The 25,241-nt window shown below is 36.2% G+C and overlaps 1 long non-coding RNA gene across 1 annotated transcript; it reads left to right on the forward strand.

The window, feature by feature from the left end:
- Positions 1-25,241, forward strand: LOC125270235. The gene is made up of 3 exons (XR_007185303.1): positions 1-216; positions 2,168-2,317; positions 24,775-25,241. It is a non-coding gene; the product is annotated as an uncharacterized LOC125270235 (long non-coding RNA).

Below are 25,241 nucleotides of genomic sequence, written 5' to 3' on the forward strand. Positions count from 1 at the left end.
TGATACCTTTTATCGCATGTCGCGTCTGGTTAGGACACGGGCTTGACTGGTAACGCTACTATCTGGCTCATGTTCGCACCGCGCCACCGCTAAACTGTTCCAAAAAGAGTCATGAACGCGACGGACTCGAGGATGAAGAAAGCGGTCAGGTGGAGCAGAGGGAACGTTCTGCGAAATGTAGCAAAATGAGTGACCTGTTCAGGGCTTCAATGGCAGGTTAGTTTCATCTGTAAATAGGCTGTTGTCTTTAAATTGTCTTCATTAAAATGGCTAGCAAATGTTAGCATTACGACCCTTAGAAATTGAACACAATGTAGGCTACATTTAAAAAAGCAAAAAAACAAAAACAAAAACAAAAACATGGTTATGTAAGTAACCACAAATTAACCATGGCTTTGCTACTCTAACCATAGTTTGGTATTTGTGGCAAAACTGTGGTTATAAATGGTAATCAATTAGCCAAAAAAACATGGTTACTACACTTTTACTATAATAAAACCATGATGATTAATTTTTGTAAGGGGATTGTCACACAAAATACTGTGTTAAAGGACAACATTACAATCTGTTGTAAAGCTACACTAGTAATTTAGCTGACAAATATTCACACCAATTTATAGAATAGACATGGGATTATTAGTTATTGTACTAAATTAGGGTTAGGGTTAGGTGAAGAAGTGATGGGTACAAGACAAATAGGGGAGAAAAAAAAGCACACACAAGGGAGAGACAGAGAGATATCAAGGAAAAGGCAATTCGAGGTGCAATTCGAGAGAGAACCTTTAATTATGTTGTATGGCCCCAGCCTATGGATTTAGACCTATGTGATGGACATAAAATAAAAATAGGGTTGTCATTTGATTATTTGCTTTTTACTTGTATTTTTTTTGTAAATTCAGTTCAAAGTTTGAAATAAAGCTTCCTTACATTGAGTGAACAAACATTTAGGTGAGAAAATTGTAATTTCTTTTAAAAAATATGTATAAAAATGCTTTTTCTTCTCAGAAAAGCCATTGCTACAACTTAGCGTGATGTTTTCAAATTAGTAATTGAACTAGCCACATCAGATCCTCAATCCACGTGTAAGGTAAATGTGGGAAAATTACATCGCTACTGTATTTAAAAACAGACACACAACACAAACAAGTTACATACATATACTATATATACACATAGTGCAATACTGATTTGAACTCCAGACTACAGCTGATTTGAACATGTTTTGTTCTTGTGCCATGTCTCCAGTCATACAGTGCTCACAAGCAAAGAAACAAACAGCCTGAAACCCAGCTTGAACTTGGAACACTCTTATCTTTCATCAGGCCATATCTCTAGCCAAACGTTTGTTTGCTCAGCCGCGACTTCTGTTTTTGACTGTTTATTTAATGCAGGCAAAGTTTCAACTCTTTGTGTTCTTTATCGTTGGTCTTTGAAACAAGCATGGATTTGTTTTTTTAATGACTTCAACCCATTAACGTTTAACTGTGCTGTGTCTTTTATACTTCGCTTATGGAAAGTTTGCTTCTTTTTTTTTTTACCTTGCAGGGTGAGTTCACCCAAAAATGAAAATTATATCATCATTTGCCTACCCCATTCCAAACATGTATGATTTTCTTTCCTCAATGATCACAGTCAGAACTTGCATTTTTGGGATGTAAACAGCATGATCAGTGGTGAAGTTCAGTAAGTTGCATTCCTCAAAAAGAGTACTGTTTTGGTTTTATATAGAATAATTATTTACCTTTTATATTACTTTCTGGCTGAAGTACTATGTTTTCTGCATGGGTTAGACAATGTGTTTACATGCATTAATGAATGCGTGTCTGTGAGGTAACATCCTAGTAAGAATTTAGGCCACCTCAGAACAGCTGCCTCAGCCTTCGACAGGACTACTTCAAACACATCGTCTACAATCTAGACGAGAGTGCGAGAAAATAATCGGAAGGAAGTGTAATGATGGGGCGGAATAAAAATAGAAGGTTTTTTTTTTTTTTTTTTTTGCTTGTTTGTGAGCTTCACTCATTCAATCATGTGCAATTTGCTGGGGTAATTGAGGTGGGGCGAATAGGAAAGAGTTAAGCAATTAAGAGTTCACGGGTCGCAGCTGCGTTCTGACACGACATCATTAGTTTTCTGACAATCTGCTTTTTTCTGTTGCCTCCCTCAGGTTTTCTCAGGCCAGGAGAGAGTTTCAGATTAGAACATCTGGAGTTTCATGTCGAATCGCCATCATTCTCCCACCGAGACCCGAGTGAAACCATTAGGCCAATGAAGACAGAAGAGCAAGTTTGACTGCGTCGACACACACTGTGTTCCGGTAAGCTCTTTAATCACCGCTTATCTGCAGGAGCACAACTAAACACCTTCCTCTCCCTCCTGTCGAAATCTACATCACTCCCTCAAACCTCGGCCCTTCATCATTCTCTGCCTCTGTAATATCATTGTTTTCAGTTGTATTTGGTTTCCTCTCTCTTTTTTTCCCAAGTTTGAGAAAACAGCCTGTGCCACTGATATGTGTGCCAACTATGACAAAAGCACTGCTGAGGAATGTGCTGTGTGTCTATATGATAGAATGCTGGGTAAATATAGCTGTCGTTTTCATACGGGTCTGTTTCTGCACCATTGTTTTCGCTGACAGAATGAAAACACAAGGCCTAAACAGATGCAGAAGAATACGGTACGCTGTGCATACGTTCAGTCATCCATTTTCTCTTTTTGTGTGTTCTTCTGTCTACTGTTTTATTGACCGATACAATTCATATTTTATATTCTCAAGCCCAGGTCCTCCTTTTATATCGTTTCATAAGGCTTTGCGACAATTACGAAGAAAGAACTATTATTATTGTTGTTCCTTTTCATCATAAACACTCTTTAAGGAGATTTTTTAGAAAATATATTGAAAAATGATTGTCAATACAATGAAAGTCATTGGGGTTCAAGGTTGTTTTGAACCACATTGACTTTCATTATATGGACAAAACAGTAGAGACATTCTTCAAAAAATCTTTTTGTGTTTCGCAGAAGAAAGTCAGTCATACGGGTTTAAAATTACATGATTGTGAACTATACTGTACCTGTAAAGCTGCAATGAATCAGAAGTAGTTTTTCCTTATTATGATGTACATCCAAGTGAAACAGACTATCGAAAAAGAAAAAAACATAGGGAGAGAACTTTGTTTTCTCCATTGGTTGTTGACTGAGTCAGATTGGCTAAATGTGAGGGCCAGGGTTTAAGCTGATTAGAGAAGTCAGGCATAACCAAATATAAGTCAGAAGTGTTATAAAGGTCAAAAAAAAAAAAAACCCACGAATGAATCATTCACAATAAGATCAGTGACATTCATTTAGAAAATAGAGGTTGAAGACTTGAAGTCTCTTCCCATTCTGTGAATTGTTCTGGAGTTGTCATTAAGAGGACCATGTCATGTGGGTCTGGGATACCACCCTGTGATTTCTGTCCAGATCTGTATCTCAGTAGTTCGGCTCATATGTGTCATTCTCATCGACTGCATCACACATGGTATTTCCTGTTGACATTAGATCAAGCAAAGGGCTGGGAACAGAGGAAGCAGACTAATTGATGGATCGATTGCTTATCAACACTGCAAATCAGTGAAATTGGTATTAAGCTTTCCTTCTTAACAAGCAAACCACTGCACAGTTAATATAGTACATCACACAAAAATTAAAATGCTGACATTATTTACCTCATGTCGTTCCAAACCCATGCTATGTTTTTCCACATAACACCACAAAAGAAATTTGTATGCTCATTTCCATACAAGGACACAAATAACAAAACCATAAAAGCAGTCGAACTGTGCATCATGTAATACACAAAGCTATTATGGCCTTAGAAGAAACAGGAATGAGTCATATGGAGTTATTTTATTGTACTTCCATGCATTTTTTTTTTTTTTTTTTTTTTTTTTTTTTAATTCTGTCATGTTTCATGATTTTTATATACATTTATATAATAGAGAATAAACAAAAAAAGGAAGGGGAAAAAAAAAAAAAATGTTATGTCTGCTTCTACCCAAAATGTACTGAGTAGATCTGATGTAATTTCCTGTTAGCGTTCAAATATCACAGTACTTATCATGGCTCATTTATGCTGTATTGATATAATTTAATCCGAGCTTTTCCAGAACAACTTCCTGTAAAACTGTTCTGAGTCAAACTAATTTAGACATGACTGGCACACACTGGCATTAACTCTGCCATAAACGTCACTTCTCATAGAATGACTATGACTGTGGCATAAGGAGTATCATTTTTGAGATACGAGTTCAATAATCACAACAAATGCAGCAAAAAGTTGTACATATACTGTGTACTCATCAAAAGAATGATTTTTCCAAATGTTTTATCTAGCACATTTACTACAGAAATATGCCATGAGAGGTGTTATTTTATTTTATGTTTTATTTTATTTCATGTTATTTTACTAGTGATGAGCCGGCAACCAAAATAATTTTTCAAAAACCTTATCTCTTTAATTGCTTTTATTAAATATCGGCAACAGCAATATAATAATAACAATATGATATAATGTTAATAGTAATAATAATTTGTAGAAATAACAATTTTCTACAAAGTGACAGTTAAAAGTCTGTTTACAGTACACTGGTGCACCAGATCGAATGTGACTCGAATTTAGAAACTCAAAAGCATGTTTTAACTTTTTTCTATACAGAATTCCTGTTTTTCTGCTTTTGTCTGTTTTATTGTTTGTTTAGTCTTGTTTTCTTCTGTCTTTCCTCCTTTCATTCTCTCTCTGCAGTGACAGAGCACGGGAAAACAGAATTAACCTTGTCTGGCTAAAGCCATCTATTCCTCTCCTTCCTCTTGTAGCTCATACAGACATAACCTGCCCAGCCCGGAGGGCAGTAGACACACAGAGGGAGAGGGAAAGAGACACGGGCGAGGGCAGGAGAGTGGGTAAATAAACAGAACAAACTACAAACCCCTGTGAGCATTGATACCCAGCTCTCTCCTCAGATCATTCCCTCAGTCGAGAGCCGCTCTCTCGCCGTCCACCCTTTAAATACCAGCTGGTGGACCTGAAACCCAGCGAAGGCCTCGATCCCTTACAAATGTTTGGATTACAGGAATGACCCGCTGAAGGAGTGTTTCGCTGTTAAGTGGGATATTATTCTTGTGGGCTACTCTCAGGCAGAAAGCAAATTCTATACCTGTTTTGGCATAAAGGTTTCAGTGTACATGTACAGTATGCATCAACAAAGAGCTCCTTGTGTTCGAAGCAAACACGCACACACTTACAAGAAAAGAAAAGATGAAAAGGGGGGGAAAAAGTCTAACATCGTCTAGATGGAGTCAGTCAATGGAGCCGTCAAGTTATCAGTTAACTCCAGTGGCATGTAGTCAGCGGAGCAGAGCAGGAGAGAAAGAAGCAGAGGAGAGGGGAAGAAAGGAGTGGAGGGGAGGGCTGAAACAGGACACTGGTTTAGGGTGCGACGGCTGAGTTGAGCTCTTATCAGCACTTCTCTCTCAATTACACCGCTAACGCTACTCTCTCGCTCTCTTTATTTCAATCTCTCCATTATTCCACTTATCTGTGTTGCTTTCTTACCTAGTGCCTTTGCAAAAGGGCAAATTACGTGAAAGGGGAGACAGCATTTGAACAGATCCCAAATTGTGAGCTCAATGAAGGGGTTTGTGTGTTTGAGTGTGTGTGTGTGTGAGAGAGAGAGAGAGAGAGAGAGAGAGTCACTTTTTTAAAATCAAAGGCATCTTACATTAATATTTAGTAATTCTATTTTTTATTTTACGTATTCTAAATCAATAATAATTTTAAAATGTAAATAGCAAATAAACTGCACAAGTAATAGTGACTCCAAATAACAGCTTGGAGTCTGTTAGTTTTTATTTATTTATTTATTTATTTATTTTTAAAGCTGCAGTAAGTAACTTTTGTAAAAATGTATTTTTTACATATTTGTTAAACCTGTCATTATGTCCTGACAGTAGAATATGAGACAGATAATCTGTGAAAAAAATCATGCTCCTCTGGCTTCTCCCAGTGGTCCTATTGCGATTTGCAGAAATACACCGCTCCCGGTAAGAAACAACCAATCAGAGCCAGGAGGAGTGTCTTAGCAGTGTCAATCAAGCTCGTGTGCGCGCTGATCACACTCCTCTCATGCACAGCGCCAGCGCATACAGGCGTTCAAATTCAATATTACCGGTGTGCCGCAGCTTTGCTTATGGCGGAAAAACCATCCAAACTGCCAATTCCTCGAGTGGCACCTGCTCATAAAATAAAGACGGGTAAACAGAAAAAGACAGATGACGATGATAAAAAAGCCATTAGATTAGATAGAGCCCGAAATAAAACGAGGGTAAATATCGGAGCGGCTTTTCCGAGGTGGAGGGAGAGCTACGTGTCCTGAAAAAGATTAAAAACCGATGCAGAGTCAGCCACCTTTCTGCTTGACAAGTAAGTATCCCTGCTTGATTTGTTTCATTTTTTAAGAACTACACAACTAAGATAATTTCAAAACAGGCCTGCCAGTCCCCTGCCTGATGCTTCCTCTTCTCCCCACCCGTTGACTCCTCGAAGTCGCTGTGGGTGTGAATTCCTCGTCGGAGCCCATTGACTCGGTGTCAAAACTCTAGCCGCATAACATACAGATAAAATGTCACACACTGTGCAAAGCAACTATTGAAACCTACTAATTCACTGGCTTGTCATGTTGCTGAAATAATGTACTAGCAAACCTTATTTAGCATTACATATCGATAGAATAATTACTTGCATACTGTAACGTTAATTACCGTTATATTATCATACTAGCTATTTATTACTTATAGAAATAGTGCAACGTCATATAGTTACATTAGATGTATTGCAAAATACGTAATGTTTTGAGGACCAAGTTTGTAGTCAAAGTATGGGCAGGCCATACATAGTCAATGTAAATCATATTGTTGATGTTTCGTCTGTACCAGTGAATGTGCCATAACTGTTTATTCGCTTTACTAGCCTGCGCGTTCACGGCAGGCTCCGTTGTGATGGGGGAGGAGCTGTGGAGGGAGGGCTGTAGCGCAGCATAGAGCAAGGGGGAGTGACCTGTGAGTTGTGCTTGTTCAAATTTTCAGGCTAAGTCAACGTTTTCTAAAAACTCCCTACAGCAGCTTTAATGTTGTTGAAATAACTTTTACGCTCAGCAAGACTGCATTTATTTGATCAAAAATACAGCAATGTGAAATATTATTACAATTTAAGACAAGTGATTTTTATATGTCTTAAAATGTCATTTATTCCTGTGACAAGCTGAATTTTCAACATCATTGCTCCAGTTTTTAGTCGCACGATCCTTCAGAAATCAGTGTTATATGCTGATTTGCTGCTAAAGAAACATTACTTATTCTCAATGTTGAAAACAGTTGTGGTGCTTAATGTGGTGCTTTTTTTAGGATTATTTGATGAATATAACGTTCAAAAGAGAAGCATTTATTTGAAATGGAAATCTTTTGTATTTTTAACATTATAAGTGTCTTTACTTTCATGGTGTATTTGTTGTATGAGTCCATAAGACTTTTGTATCATATCACGTGTCTTCTGAAGCCATACAAAAGTATTGTGTAAGCAGCAGACTGATTTTTAAACAATTAACTGATTTTATTTATATAACTGTATATATATATATATATATATATATATATATATATATATATATATATATATATATATATATATATATATATATATATATATATATAGCTTGACAGCCCTTAATCACTGTCTACTTTTACTGTATGGAAAACAGGAGCATGAACTTTCTTCAGAACAACTCTTTTTGTGTTCTACAAAAGAAAGAAAGTACAGGTTTTCAAAGGTGTAAGGGTGAGAAAATGATCACAGTCATTTTATTTTTGGGTGAACCATCCCTTTAAGGTTTTAGCCACTGTCTGTATGACCAACTGGCTGATGTGTTAGTATTTGCTAAGAGCATCAGCATGTATGAAACTGGCAAACAATACCAGAATGCACAGTATTGTAGAAAGATGGCAATGGATTATGGCTCTTCACAATGAATAATCACTGCTGAATTCACACTCGTGAACACACACTCCCTCACCTGTGTGAACTCAGGCAGTTGGTTTGGCACTATAAGAATAGAACATGAGACATTGTAGAGAAGCAATTTTAACACTTTCCAATGCTTTTAAGATGATGACACCTGCTGAAGAACTTTGCAGCTGGACGCTCTTAAGCAAGAGATTGAAACAAAGGTGAAAAAAATCCAAATGAAAGGCAGCTTCCCAACACCTCTATTCTAAGTCTCTTTTCAAAGTGCGTAACTGCTTTTTTATATTCCTCCATCTTTTATAAGAATGAAAAATGTGTGTATACTGCACTTATCTCTTTTAGATTCTAGGGAGTCATTTCTCTCTATCAGCTCTGGGAACTTTTTTTCTCTTGTTTTTAGCTCTTTGTGTTTTTCTTATATTGATTTTCATACAATATTTGTCAAGGCCTCAGTAAAACTTTTTTTCTGACTATATAAAATTAAAGCTTTCTGAATATTATGTAGAGAATATTATGTTTATATATGTAACGTTTTTTTGTATATAGTAAAAAAAAAATTGTATCGTGGCACAAAAACTCTTGAACTCATAACATCTCTAATAAATATATATATGGAAGGACATTTTTTACCTGAGACTTGGTGCCAGTGTAATTAGCATGACAGCGTAAACTGTATTCATGTCTGGAACGCACTAAATGTTTGTTATTGTGCTGGTTTTAATTCTCTTTTATTCAGGCAGTGAACTACAGACAAAGAGCCGAGGTCCTTCAGGACACCAGAGTGCTTTAAAGCCACTTAAATGTATTGTTTACCAAGCAAATGCTTAATTACCAGGTTGAATTAATTAATTACACTTCTTCTAAAGACAATAATACCCCATCCCTTGAGTGAACCTGGTGTGTGTATGTGTGTGGACTGTAGAGTGAAGGGGGCTAGAGGTGACCCTCTCCTTCTTCCCTCTAAAAATAAACTAAAGGGAAAGAATTGCAGAGAGGGAGAGGACGCGAGTGGGGTGGGTCCAGGGGGAGAAGACAGGTTAACATCACATTAAGTGGAAAGGGCAGAGCAGTTTCTCTCTGCTTAAAGTGGAAATTGTGTGCATATCACAGAACACCCCACACACTGAAAAGCTCATTAGCATGAGGCCAAGAAAGACAGAGCTCAGTCCGATACTTGCTGGAGTTCTCCAGGGGTGAGCCCACGCTAGACCAAGACACCCTTTGCACACACTCCCTCACTTCAGGAAGAGATCGATGGAACTGTGAATGTTTGCACACTTGAATTTAACAGACATTTAATCGGTTCAACTTTTAAGGTGAAGGATGTTGATTCTTTTATCTCGGTTTAACATGCAAAGTCAATTTTAAGTAAGCCATTGGTAGATTGACTTCTGGGAGAGTGCAAACACTGACTTTGAAACACTGCCCTGTTTGTTTGAGTGGCCTGAAGTGTCAGTTTTTGAATTATCCAGTGAGATTAGTTTGGGCCATATCAGTACATACAGAAGTTGGTTTATTAACAGTGATCAATTTCTCTAAACGTGCTGGTAAGGCAATTAATCAATTATGAAAAAAAGCAGCACAACTGTTTTCAACATTGATAAAAATAATAAGAAATGTTTCTTGAGCACCAAATCAGCATATGATTTTCTGAAGGACCATGTGACACTGAAGACTGGAGTAAAAAGATGAAAATTCAGTTTTGCCATCACATTACATTAAAGGTGCTAAAGAGGATGTTTTGTTTTATACATTTTTGCAATATTACTTGAAACTGTCTTTACTAACTGATAAAAGACTATTTATTAGGTGCACTGAAAGTCTGAAAATCATCTGTGCACGAGGTAGGGCCTTAAAAACATCAGCCAATCGTTTACGCGATCATCACGTAAACGATTGGCCCTCTGGCTTGTCAATCACTGCCGTGACGTTCCTTGTGAGAGACGAGCGTGGCTGCACGCTCCAGTAACTTTCCACACTCCACAGGCGCTGCATGCAATGTTTTTGTCAGGAGACAGGAATAACAACTGCAGATTATGAGTTACCTGCGGTGAGTCCAACATAATGAATCCAAAAAACACGACACAGCGAATGCCGGTGGTAAACACTCGTGTTCAAATACTCGTGCACTAGTTTTGGGAGGCGTTCCTTTGAAGTGAGCTGTGAAGGAGGGGGGCTGTTCTTACGCATGCGCTCATTTCAAAAACTCAGTAACAGTCTTTGGATTCTCAGTCGACGAAAAAATCCTCTCTATCACCTTTAAAGTCCCCTTGAAATCAAAATTTACATTTTTCTTAGCTTTTAGTATGAATATGTTAGCCTTAAGGTTATGAATAAGCTGGTGTGTTCCAAAACATTGACAAAATTTGCATTTAGGAGATATAAGCATTCAAAACTTACAGTCTCTCACTTCCGATAAAATGGATCACGGCTTTTCATGACATCACATCGCACTTCAGCTTCTCATCAGATCTTCTGTCCAATCAAATGCTCTCTAGAATCTGAAGTCCCGCCCCCTTCTACACTATAAACAGATGCTGAAACTGTGGCTGAAATCGGTCATTTGTTCACATTTACTAGTTTCTATATGGTGAATGGCACAGAGTGCACAATTCAGATAGTGTAAATAGGCTTTCCATTGACGCGAATAAAATCCGTTTCTGCGTTCGTGTCACGTGAAACGCAGCAGCGCTCTGGTCCAGAGACACACACACGACAGCACAAGATCATACGCGTCGGTGCAGACCACAAAACGTATTAGACCCATTTGAATTCTGTTTAATTCTGTTGAATGCTGTATTTTAAAATGATATCGAGGAGATTAGGAGGAGAAACAGTTAGAGATTAGAATGAAACTAACGCTTTACTGAGCTCAATGGCTCTGGTTGAGCTGTGATATAAACAAAACGCTATTGACTATTTAAAAAAAAGTGGCGAAGCTGTTCGATATGTCCCACCCTGTCTTCCTGTTTCAGTTGAAATTACGTCAACACATTGAATAATGCTGCGCGTTCCAAGACACTTCAGTGGGCCTTTAAATTACATTTCAAAGAATAGTTTAAAATAGAAGTTATTTTAAATTGTAATATTACAAAATATTACTTTTTTACTGTATTTTTGAAGTCTATTGTATACTATTTTTACTGTATTTTTGATCAAGTAAATGCATTCTTGATGAGCATATAAGATTCCTTTCAGTTTTTTTATGTTTTTTATTTTATCGACTCACAACTGCTAACCTTTTGAATGGTAGTGTAAATAGATTTTACAATTTGACAAATAAAAAAAAAAAGGTAAAAACATCTTATTTGCTAAATGTGACAGATACTAAATTAGTATTAGTGACTAAAATAACAGCAGAAGAAATATTCACTTGCCCAGACACCATAAATCATGTGGAAGAACTCACTCTGTAATACTATCTTCTATTTTTTATCTTTCCTTTATATTTCTCAAGAGCAATACATATATGTCTTATTGTCCTTTATAGAGGAGGAGAACAAAGAACTTGCCAATTTCTCAAGAGAGACATAAGCATTCCCCCGGTACTGTATGGGAAATGATCACCTTGTCCCAGATTTATTTTTTACTTTCCTCTAACCTTCTCGTCCTTATGTCACCTTCTCTGCTTTAGTGTTATCTAACGCTTGTCATAAACCTTGTCTCCTGTTTCCCTGTTCTTTCTGAATCCTGATTGGCTGCAACTGTCCGGTATAATGTTTGCAGATTTGTCTCATTGAGTTTTGAATGTCTGCAATTAATCTCCCACAAAGCACCAGCAAGACAATAATGGGCCATTTGAATGCCATTGGCCAGCGAAGTCTATGAAAGAGAGAGAGACTCTAGAAATGCATGTACATTTGCTCTATACGTGTCTGACTCATAGTCCAACCAGGGGAACGATAAAATGCTTAATGTTTTCATGAGAGCGCAAGTGAATGGCTTTGCTTTTATACACTCTATTAATGTGTAATTATAATTCGGATGAAAAGAGAGCTATTATCATTGTGCTGATGAGGCACAGTTCGTTCTCTCTTACCCACTATTGAAAAGCTCTTATTACGATGTTCAGTGTCACTGTGAATGCCTGAGCCTCAGTGGTGAATGCACAAAGATGTCTGGGCACCTTTGTTCAGCTGCAAAATTCCCATAACTGTCTGGCCCTTTTATCCTTGTCGAATGGCATCACTGTGTTTTATTGGTGGAGTAATGATGAAACTGATCTGTTCTTTGATTGGTTGAGTTGAACTGTCAGTAAAGGTGTTAATGAGATCACAATTACTTGAGGAACAAAAGCCAAATAATGTTTAACTGAATGTTCACACTCTTTTCTGTACAATTCTGTGTGTGTGTGTGTGTGTGTGTGTGTGTGTTTGTATGTGTGTATGTGTCAGCTTTGCCATCACTTGAATAAACCACACATTAAAATTATTTTAAATTTTAATATTTTACTGTATTTTGATCCAATGCAGCCTTGGTGAGCATAAAAGACATTGGGCCCTATTTTAATTATCTAAGTGCATGGTCTAAAGCGCACGATGCAAGTGCACTTAGGGCATGTCGAATCGACTTTTGCTAGTTTAAGAACAGGAAAAATGGTCTGCGTGCCCGGCGCATGGTCTAAAAGGGTTGTCCCTATTCTTTTAATGAGTAATGGGTGTGTTTTAGGCATAACATGCAATAAACCAATCAGAGTCTCATCTCCCATTCCCTTAAAAACCAGTTGCGCTCGCGCCATGGTGTATTCACTATTTACATGGTGGAATTTGCAAAAGGAAAAACTTAACACTTCTCTAATATAGAAACAGATCTGCTCGTGTGCAAGGTTAAAGTACGCGAGCAGACCATCTACAGGACAAGCCGGATTCTGCCAAAACATTTTATCTTTATGCACACAATAATAATCTTTTACATTTGTAATCCTTTTATTTTTAATATTTGGCATGTTTGTGTGCTGCTGTGCGTCCTTGTGTGAGTAAGCAGTGTGTACTCACGTTGTGCGTACATATTACAGAGCATGTTACTAATGTGTGTGTGTGTGTGTGTGTGTGTGTGTGTGTGTATATATATATATATATATATATATATATATATATATATATATTTATATATTTATATATATATATATGCGCCATTGACTTTAGACCAGGTTTCATTTGGTCAGTGGCGCAGTCTATTTCAGCATGGCCATGGGCGCACAAATGGGTGTAAATGCATTTGCTATTTAAACAATGTGGCGCAGGATGTGAAAATGATAACTGCGTCAGGCTAGCAAAAAACACTTGCGTCGCGCCTGGTTCCACATTGCGCTGGGTGTATGAAAGGGCCCATTAAGTGCATTAAAATCATAGTGAGTTTGAGTTTTTATTATTATTATTATTATTATTATTGCAAGAAAGCAATGGCAAATATATCATTAATATTCAATATATATCGCCTAGCCGTAGTTCTGTCATTTCCTGTCTGAGAGCTTATCTCTAAAGTGCATAAACTTGCAAAATGATAAACATCTGTCTAAACCTTAATCTTAATGTGTTTTGAGTATTTCATTGAGTGGAAATATCCTTTTCTATCAGAGATCTGCCTTTGATATCAGTTCAAGCACATTTACTCTTCTTGTCAAGTTAAAGGTCATTTTGAGAGATCCTATGAATATTATTATGTATCTGTGGAATTACCTGACATTTTTGATACAGTACATGGTACAGATACATTTTTAATGCATTTGTTAACATTGTCTATGGAGGTACACATTTTTAAAATTTGAAAAATTATAAATATACTATATGGAAATAATTGTTGTCCTCTCCAGATATGTATTTTGACACATACTTAAGAACATATACGGTGTACTCTGACAATATCTTGACTTATGGCTGGAAACAAAGTTTATTCAGACATCACTTATCTCACGTTTCCACATGCATAAGAGCATTTTGATCTTTGTTATATAGTTCAAAAGCTATTTTGTGTCATTGTGCATGTATGTATGTATGTATGCATGTATGTATGGCAGGATCGTATGACTTCATTGAGATAACCATTGAGAGTGAGTGATGGTTTTGGTCCTCTTAACAACATCATTATGGGAGATGAGTGCATGAAAAGTGCTCAAACATTCGTCTTTGCTGACACTGAGCTTCTTAAGAATGTCAGTTCGAGTGAGAGCCTGTTAATCTATTATACAAGTGTATGCATATGTGAGTGTTAGCTGGATAGAGAGAGAAAGATGTTTTTACCACCGACATATATCTTGGAAGGTTCTAGAAGGCTTATAAATATCTTTCTTGCTTACTAATGCAGTCCCCAAAAGCAGAATGTGTGGAAGGTGACAGTCTTTGTGCATGCGTGTGTGTGTTAAAGAGAAGTACATGTGTGAAAGTGCTACTTTGCACCTCTGGATGGAAGGTAATGTAGTCCGACTCAGACCCAAAATAAATAAGTAAACAAGGGAGGCAAAAGATGACAATGACACATTCCCACTTTGAAAAAAAAATGGGAAGATTCCAAAGGAAGGTGTGTGACAGTGAATGTTATGCGTCAAAGTGAAAGACTGGTGTCAAGATTTTGCTGAGGGAACTTTTCAGAGCCATAAATACAATGCTGTTGGCAAAACATTTTGGTGAGGAAAATGAAATTTAAAGATCTCTAAAAGGAAGAGAATAAAACAGATGGGTCCTGAATAATAATTTAAAGGTCAGGACATTGATTGTTTTGTGTAGACATTCGGACATGTTGTTTTTCAGCTTATCTCCCTGTCTTTGAACAAAGTCTTGGAAGTTTTGCCAAATTTAATTTAATTGTAGACAGTGGAAACATTGGAAATTAATTTTCCTAAGGTTAAAATAAACTGTGAACTCAAATACAATAAAAATGCAATAGCTAGCTAGCAATAGCACATGTTAGCATCCAAAACGTTTTGCTTTTTACTTTTTGCCTTAAAATATGTATAGTGAAGACACTGTAGTAACTGCAAAGCTATTTTTTTGCAGCATATAACCAAATATTAATCTTGGATATTAGCAGTATTTTGAATATCATGAAATACTGCTAATACTGTAAATAAATTAATAATTGTATTCAGCAAGGATGCATTAAATTGATCAAAAGTGACCATTTATAATAGAAAATATTTGTTTTATTTACATGCTTTTTTTTCCCCTATTAAGAATCCTGAAAAAAGTATCACTGTTTCTACAAAAAATATTAAGCATCACATCTGTTTGTAACATTTATAATAAAAGGAAATGTTTCTTGAGCACCAAATTAGCATATTAGAAAGATTTCTGAAGCATAATGTGAGATTAAAGACAGGATTAATGACCGCTGATTTATTTATAAAAAAATAGTAATAGTAAAAAAATTATTTCAAATTGTAATGTTTCACAGTATTACTGTTTTTACTGCATTTTTGATCAAATAAATGCAGCCTTGGTGAGCATAAGAGACTTCATTGTAACAACTGGCAAATTATCCTTTCTGTTAAAGGTTTAGTTCACCCAAAAATTAAAAATTCTCTAATTTATTACTCACCCTCATTTCGTTCCACATCCGTAAGACCTTCGTTCACCTTCGGAACACAAGTTAAGATCTTTTTGATGAAGTCTGAGAGGTTTTTGTCTCTCCATAGTGATCCAACTACCGCTCCAAAGTCCAGAAAGGTAGGGAAAAGACATCATTAAAGTGCTCCATGTGACTCCAGTGGCTTAAACTCAATTTTATGAACTGACGTGAGTGCTTTGTTTGTGCAAATTTACGTACAAAAATATTGATCTGCAATGCGCGTTCATGAGAGCTTCACAACGCATGCGTTTGTGTTCAGACCCGCGCATCAACTCAACGCACATGCACAAGTGTTCACGAGAACATCACGACCCATGTGTTTTGTGTTCACGCGAGAGCTTGCATTGTTGCGTGAACACGCTTTGGATAATATTATTTTGTAAATAAAGTGGTTATTTATTTATTTATTTATTTTTTGCACAATCAAAGCACTCGCGCTTCATAAAATTGAGCCAATGAAGTCACATGAAGTACTTTAATTAGGGCTGCACGATTATGACAAAAATCATAATTGTCGATTATTCCCTTGAAATTGTAATTGCGATTATTAATTACGATTATCATAATTTACATTATGTAAATTATTACATGATGTATTGAATAGCTTTATACCATTGTTTGAAGCAATGGCATGCCATATTTTTGTATAAAAAAAAAAAAAAAAAACAAGCTGAAAACACTCTTCCTGATTTTTAAACATTTTTTTTTTATTGTTTTTCTATATCATTAAACCTCAAATGTCAACTATACATTGGTTTGGTTTGTTCTTCAAATAATAATAATAATAATAAAACAAAATTAACATATCATGGTATAATAATAGGGGATTCATGTTTGTGGAGTAAATGTATAAGCTGTGTACACAGTGTTTTAAAAATGGCGGGTGCTGGTGTTTCGCATGCGTTCGACATATCAGCGTAGACCTACGTCACTGGTAGCTCCTTTTGTGCTAGGTTAGAACTTTTACATTCGGAAGTAGTCGGGATTCACCTCTCGCAATGTAACATGCTCGTAACACACCTCTCAAACACGCAGAATAATGTAAGTGGATATTTTTCCTTGTAATCGCTCCTTTGAACGATTACGAAATCATGGCATCAGTAATTGTAATCGTAATCGACTAACTTTAATGATGTCTTTTTCCTACATTTCTGGACCTTGGAGCGGTAGTTGCATTGGATCTCTATGGAGAGACAGAACCCTCTCAGACTTCATCAAAAAAATCATCTTAATTTGTGTTCCGAAGATGAGCAAAGGTCTTATGGATGTGGAACGACATGAGGGTGAGTAATTAATGACAGAATTTTCAATTTTGGATGAACTAACCCTTTAATAATCATGCACCTGCAAATGTTAGCATTGAACCTTATTGTTATGCTAATGATAGAGTTATCATGTTATTTGTACTTCATGTAATAAGATTTCACTCTGTACGAAACTTCAAAAAGCAGTTCTTCTCTGCTGTGAAATAGTGGTATATGTTACAATTTTTGCACATCACTTTGGGTGTTCCTGCACACCCAGGAACCTTGCATCTTCCCTTCTTATAATACATTATGGCCAATGTGAGGTATTGTCCAAAACATCCTTGAAAAGTACCCCTTGTCGCACAACGTTGCCCTGAGGCAACAAAAAGAGAAACTTTGAAATTAAGTTTCAGCATTCAGGAATTGTTGCATTAGCTCACTGAAGTAACTTAAGCAAGTGCAAGTGCTAACAATATTTTCAGTATTTAACCCTCTACAGCACAGCGTTGCCCTCAGGCAACGGAAAGTTTTCTTAAGCCATTTGTTTTGTACATTTTTCTTTAAATGATTACAACCAATCAGAAAGGGAGAGACAGCACCAAAGAACAGTCCATTAAGGTGTGTGAGTCACTATCAAGCACCATTTAAAGGTGGGACGTCCTGTTCTGACACATGGTCACAGGAGCACATGGTGTGAGGAGAAGGCAAGATTATTTGCTTTAGTAATCTTATTTAAAATGACATGAACTGTACATAAAACATATGTGTGTGTATATGAAGGTATAGAGAAGCCTTTTGTCAGGTTTTATGAAGTTTTTTTATTTTGCATGTTCAGAAATTCAGTTTCTCTTTTTGTTGCCTCAGGGCAACGTTGTGCGACAAGGGGTACTTTTCAAGGATGTTTTGGACAATACCTCACATTGGCCATAATGTATTATAAGAAGGGAAGATGCAAGGTTCCTGGGTGTGCAGGAACACCCAAAGTGATGTGCAAAAATTGTAACATATACCACTATTTCACAGCAGAGAAGAACTGCTTTTTGAAGTTTCGTACAGAGTGAAATCTTATTACATGAAGTACATTATATGGCATAGCACACTACATGATATAGACCTATGCATGTATCAAATTCCATATATCAATGTCTTTCAAGTGTTTTTCCCTTTTTACTTAATAATTTCTTGTTTTTTTTTTTTTTGTTTGTTTTTTTAATTGAAAATATCAATAAAATGTTCCCAAATGAACCAAAAAATGATGTGGAATATATTTTTTTTTCATGTGCCATCAACATGTGTGGAGTAGAGGGTTAAGTCTGTCTACCTATCTACTTTGCGATGTCTGTTGGATGCATATGTAAATTCTTAGTTTCTGAAATGGATGTCTCTAACCGTGCGTGCGTGTTAGTGTGACTCCATCACTGTTTCTGTTCCTGAGATGAACTATTGGCTTGGGTCCACAGCTCTTCATACACACTTCAGAGACCGATGCCCTGCTCTCAGCTCTCTGTTGCCCAGGAAACAACCTTCTCAGTGCCACAGGCAAGGGTGGGCCGCCATTGTGGAGCTCTCGAGTAGAGCACTTCAGCTCACAGGACTCTGATTCCCTCTCACGCTTTCTGTAGAATCCCTACCTCTGCTGTTCATTATCTTTTGCCATTTTGTGTGTGTGTGTGTGTGTGTGTGAACACTTTAATGTCTGTGTTAGGTTATACACCAGATCCACATAAATATCTACCCTTGAACATCATTCTAACTATTATAATGGTATCATTTTAATGGCATCAGTTTTATCGCAGCACTGTTTTCTAACATGATATTCGTCAGAAAGAAAGGTTTAATCCCATTTTGTGTTCATTTCTCAATGTCAAAAACAAAAAGATTACATAAACAAAGCTTTAAAAACTCTACTATAAAAGTTTTCTTCATAATAACTGTTATTTAGCAGTGTTTTAGAACTGATTCAAGCAAGACAACATTAATCTGCAAGGTTTTTTCATGTACTGAGCCTCGGAAGGTCTTGCCCTGAAACCCAAAACCCCTCTGTTATCTGGGATTAATCTGAGAGAGAAGAGGACAAAATCATTATTAAATTCATTAGGTAATTAATTCAATTTCACTGAAGCTGCTCCACATTACTTAAATGAGTATTTTAATGTGAACCAGACTCTGAGTGAAACATCAGAGAGAGAGCATGCAGGGCGCAAAAACAAATAGTCACTAGAACTCGATGACACAGCGTTGCATTGTGAAAAGCTAATGGTCACTTGACTTAGACGATAAGCAACAATACTGTAAGTTACTTTACGCTAAAACGCTGTAAAAATCAGTTGATAGATTTACTATTGCTGTTAATTTCATGCAGGTTTGACAGTTTTACAAAGTAAATAATGTGAAGATGTCATGTAATCCTATTTTATTTCTTGACACGCATCACTTCAATCTCCTGCCGCTAGCATTTTGGTGCAGCTAATTTGATAATTGCTTGTTTTTTATTTATGGTCATGAATATTCGGTTACTTTGTTCCATGTAGTCTCAACTGACTGATGCTTACTGAACATAAAAAGCAAGCACTAGCAGAACATTGAAAGATCCAATGTAACTGAATAGCTTTACAATTTTGAGGGTTTTTTTGGCCTGAATAAACCACAAGGTAGACAAGACTGAAGTCTGATTTATTTTTTATTATTATAGATAGTCAAAAATTTGGCTTTGCAACTAAAATGTTCTTTAAAACTATAACATTCAAAAGTTTGGGCTTGGTAAAATGATAAAAAAAAAAATAAAAATAAAAAATAAATCTCTTATGCTCACCAACTGTGCACTTATTTGATCCAAATACAGTAAAAAACAGTTATATTGTGAAATATTATTACAATTTAAAATAATTTTCTATTGTAATATATTTTAAAATTTAATTTATTCCTGTGATGGTAAAGCTGAATTTTCAGCAGCAATTACTCAGTTTTCAGTGTCAGCACAGCACTTTTGTTTACTTAAAAAAAAAAAAAAAAAATCATACTGATTTTGAACAGTAGTGTGTAGATTCCATTTGTCTTTCTTTTCTTTTCTTTTCTTTTCTTTTCTTTTCTTTTCTTTTCTTTTCTTTTCTTTTCTTTTCTTTTCTTTTCTTTCATGTCATCCTTGAGGAGGACGATTTCAGTGTGTCAGGGCAGCAGTGCTCTCCTATCATAAAAGAAATAATTTATATGCCATCAGAGTAAATTGAGTACAACACTGGGACAGACCAACTGACACACAGGGGTCACTGGCATATTCAAACCTTTTACACCAAACAGCATCTGTTTTCAATTGCTGATCCATCAGCAATGCATAGTCCATCTGTGCTATTGACTAAACAGTATTTATCGATTAATCTTTTGTTTGTTGGTCTGTTTTAATCCTGCACACCATACAACTGCACGCGTCTTATGCATTCATGGCTGCACAGTGCAATATTTTCACAATGGTTGAGGTTGATTATGCATGTCGCCGCCATTCAGAGAGTAGGTAATCAGATAGGATAGATTTAATCACGTGCTGTCACGCCATTTATGCAGTCCTGAACTCAGACACAGTGACAATTGGACATGTTTGCAGACTTAAAACGGCGTTGTCCAAAGATATTTCGCACAAAGTTGTTTTCTCAATTTAATTTATTCAGTGCATGACTTAATTGGGCTTTATGGTCTATTCACACCAAGCAAAAACAGACCAATCACATTTCTAGAAAAGGCATTCTTTTTTAATTCATTTTTGGTGTGAATGGTTCTCAACAGTGAATATTTAGCTTTTTAACAGTACAACTGGTCGTATTTCAATATACACAAAGGTCAAGTCTCAGAAAGATCTGTTTTGTGAAATCTGCTAAATGTCAGGCTGGAATAGAGTTTCTCATCTCTCTCTTCTCTTCTGGTGCCCTCGAAATGTGCTTTCTCTCTCTCTTTCGCAGTGGAGATTAATGGTACCCATCTGCTGTAACATGTGGGGTTTGTCTAGATGATGCTACTGTGACATGATACATAATGGAGCCATTGTTTCAGTAAAATGGCTCAATCAGCCGGGATTTGTTTAATACTGCGTCTGATAAGACACCGAGATGTCGCAGACAAGCTCTTCTTTTCTGTCAATAGTTTGAAATGAATGATAACTGTCATATTTCTCAGTGGTAGAAAGGATCCATTATTTGAGAGACTACTAAAATGTGGCATTTAAATTCATTGGATTGGAACATCAGATGTTATAATAACGTAAATAAACATACAGTATTTTAAATATCTTCATATACACACACAAACATCTATACTAAGAATAAAATAAAATAGCATGGTAATTTTGAAAGAAGTCTCTTATGCTCACTAAGGATGCATTTATTTGATCAAAAACACTGTAAAATATTATTACAATTTAAAATGACTGTTTTCCATTGAAATATATTTTACAATGTAATTTATTCCTGTGATGGCAAAGCTGAATTTTCAGCATCATTACGGCAGTCTTTGTCACATGATCCTTCAGAAATCATTCTAACATGCTGATTTGCTGCTCAAGAAACATTTAAACAAATACATATACTGAAACAATAATACATTTTTTAAAGATTCTTTCATGAGTAGAAAGTTCAAAATAACAATTTATTTTAAAAGAATTTATTATATTTATAGAAAAAAAGATAGACCCAAAATGTAAAATTACCGCTTAAACTCTTTACTTTGATCTTCCAGTTTATTTAATGACTTTTCATTAAATGATGTGTGATTGTGGTATCATTTGTAGTTGATGTTATAGCTTGGCCTTTTGAACATAAAACCTAAGAATTCTGCTTTCATGTTCTTTAAACACATGCTAACACCTCAATTCTTTATTGACACTTTCCACCTCTGTAATTTATTTACACAACGTTATTATCTTTCAAGTATGCCAGCTCTCCGTTGGATATCATATCTATCACATAATATTCACCATAGAGCCATAGAGCTGTTGTGTTAATGTGAGCCATCTGCTAGGCTTTCTTTTCTTCTTAGTTCAAGCTATCTTGTCACCATGCTGTGACAGTTATGCAAAAAGCACTAATACAAAGTGAGAGCAAAGTTTAATGTGGTTAATGAAGGCGCCACATTCATTTCACCCACGTTCGCTTACACTTCACAGTCTCACGTGTTCTTTGTGTCCTTTTTTTACCAACAACACAATACAAGTCTTTGATTTTAAGGGTCATATCATTTAATTTATTTTTTCCTTGAGGTCCACTTGTCAAGGTTTCTTGCCAGCGAAAACAGTCATCATTTATTTTTTCGCCATTTTCCCCCCTCTCTCTCTCTCTCTCTCAACTTTAGACTTTGCTATTGTACCTTTAGGATTTCGTTGCAGACATAGTCTTTTGATTGGCTAATCCCTTTGCATAATGTTACAGGCCGCATGTTTGCCAATAGATTTCACTGCTCTTTTTGTCCGCATTATATTGTATTGTTACAGGTTCACAAATAGTCAACAGACATGACACCGAGGCATAGCAGCATTTATATGAAGCATTTGAGCCCTGACTGTAGATCTCATCCTGGCGCATTTATCACGGCGCTGGACTGTATAGATTATGGAGGAATGGAACAAAAGAGATTATACATGGTACAGAAACAAGTCAGCTTGACAGGAACAAATCCGTTTAAGAGTGATGGAGGAGGAGGATAGGGGGAACGAGAAAAACAGAAAACACTGAGAAGGGAGGAGTGATAAAAACACAGATGAGAGGAATGTAATTGAATAAAAGCAGGAATGTGAGGGAGCAGTCAGAGATCCTGATCTTATTAGGATTAAGAATCAGGCCTTTGTGTGCATGATCGCATAATGTAAGCAAACGCAGATTTAATGTAAGACAAAGCAAAACATTTCAAGTAGAGAATATTGATTAATGAAATTCTGACTTTAGCCATAGTTGGTATTATCTTTAAAAATATAGAAGTGTATTTTTGAGGTCTCCCTCCACGTGTGCTGTCTATAATAAGACATATGTCCTTATTTAAAACTTTATGAAGTAAAATAACAAGCTTCTGGCGCGACAGCCTTACGCATTTAACTTGCATCTAAAAAGCGTTAACTTCCGCTACGTAGTACACAATGACATGACAGTCTACACTACGCCATGACATACTACGCTTTGTCCTACACGGTCACTGTGATTTTGCCAAGTAAGACATGTTCCTGGATCATCATCTTTGTTGATCCTGGAACAACAATCCAATCAACCAAACAGATTTGAGGGACATGTTTACCATTTATGTCAAGTTTAGGCTTGCAACCAGGATTAGGTGCTTCTACATCAACGTTATTCACCTATCTTTCCCCTCTGATTTTAGGGATAAGTTATGGGTAGGATTAGGTTTAGGGGTAGGAATAGGGTTAAGACTAAATTTTTAGACTGGAATGTTGTTCCAGGCCAGGGTCAACAAAATATGTTTATCCAGGAACATGTCTTGCTTGGCAAAATCACAGTGACCATCCTATGCTATAACACGTAGTACGTCATGTCATAGTATAGAACGTCATGCCATTGTGTACTATGTCGCGGAAGTTCGCGGATGCAAATTTATTTATTTATTTGAATTTATTTATTTAACTAAATTCTGTTCTTTTGAACTTTCTACTCAAAGAATCCTGAAAAAATGTATCACAGTTTGCAGAAAAAAAAACAGCACAACTGTTTTCAAACTTCATAACAATAAGACATGTTTCATGAGCACCAAATAAGCATATTAGAATGATTTTTGAAGGATCATGTGACACTGAAGACTGGAGTAATGATGCTGAAAATTCAGCTTTTCCATCTCAGGAATAATTTATTATATAAAATTTTAAAATATATATTAAAATAGAAAATAGTTATTTTAAATATAAATATTTCACAATATTACTGTGTATTTTTGATTAAATAAATACAGCCTTGGTGAGCATAGGATACTTCCTTCAAAAATATTTACAAATATTACTGACCCCAATATTTTATTTTTAAAGGTTTTTATGATTATTTTATTAACACAACTACAGCTACAACTCTAATATATTTATTTATTGTAAAGGCAAATAAATGTGAAAACAATCAGTTAACGTGATTACAGGCACCTAATTTGAGGGATTTCTGGAAAAAGCCACATCAGTGTGAAAGTTATAGCAAAACATTTGGACGCATTTGCATTTTAGGGTTAAAGCATGTCTTTATGGGTGTAAATATGCATTTACATGTGTTTTTCATGTGCAATCAATAAAAACTACCCACTGTATCATTATATGCAAACCACATGGAACGTCTCCAGTCACCAAGAGGTCGCTGAATTTCCTCATTAACTGGGTCATTTAAAACATCCAAATACTTCAACGTCTCTCCTGTTAACTTTGAAAGACGTTTATGCATCTTTCTCTTTGGACATCCTCCCCTGCTGCTTTGCTGAAAAGCAATGAAGGAGATGTTTGGCAAGATTTTCACAGAGTGGAAATGTTGCCTTACAGAGTTTTGGGTCCGTTTTCAATTTTTCCCGATGATTTGTATGGAAATTGTCAGTGACAGTGGTGTAATTATGGGATAAATGCTGTTCCACAGCCAGCTCGTAAATAGAAAAATCAGCGAGACAATTTTTCAAAGGGATGTTGCTCAGCTGATGGGGCTGCTGACAGCATGAGTCTGACCCCGCCGAGAATGGATGCTGTGTGTGTGTGTGTGTGAGGCGATGGGGTTGTTTTTGGCAGCTTCCTGTCACCGTCTTCACTGATGAACTCTCAGTGTCTTGATTCTGTCTCGGTTCATTTTTATCATGGACGTAGAGTGTGTATAAATAGCTTCTACCACAAGTACAATACACAAAAAGTAAACAGGAAAATGAAAAAAATAAAAAAATAAAAAATGTATTACTCTATTTCAGAAGGAGGAAAGAGGATGAGTGAGCACAGACATGAACAAGTGACAGATCTAGGGACAGACAGACTCAGTCCCAGAGTAGAAGAAGAGATCTGACAATGATAATCAGGTCAGTGTGCCGGCTGGGACGCGTTCCACTCCATCCGTCCCCTGAGAACCAATCATTGGTTTGTTGCCTCTCTGTGGATACAGAAGAGAGAGAGACCAGCGACTTCTGTCTGCAGCAATCTGTTACTTTGGGTGGATTATTTCTAATGCTGACAAGCAGCTCCCCACAGTATTTGCTCCAAATGTGTTTAAACACTTTTATTTTGGTTTTGTTATTTTTATGGAATATCAGATTAAATCTAATATAATTATGTAACTTTTAAAGCCAGTGATTCTCAAGGACAGATAGTCATCATCTCAATATAATTTATAGAAACTAAATGTTAATTACATTTGTATTTTGGAAATTTTAAATATTTTTAA

Source organism: Megalobrama amblycephala, linkage group LG6 (assembly GCF_018812025.1).
Source record: "Megalobrama amblycephala isolate DHTTF-2021 linkage group LG6, ASM1881202v1, whole genome shotgun sequence".
NCBI classification, from domain to species: Eukaryota; Metazoa; Chordata; class Actinopteri; order Cypriniformes; family Xenocyprididae; genus Megalobrama; species Megalobrama amblycephala.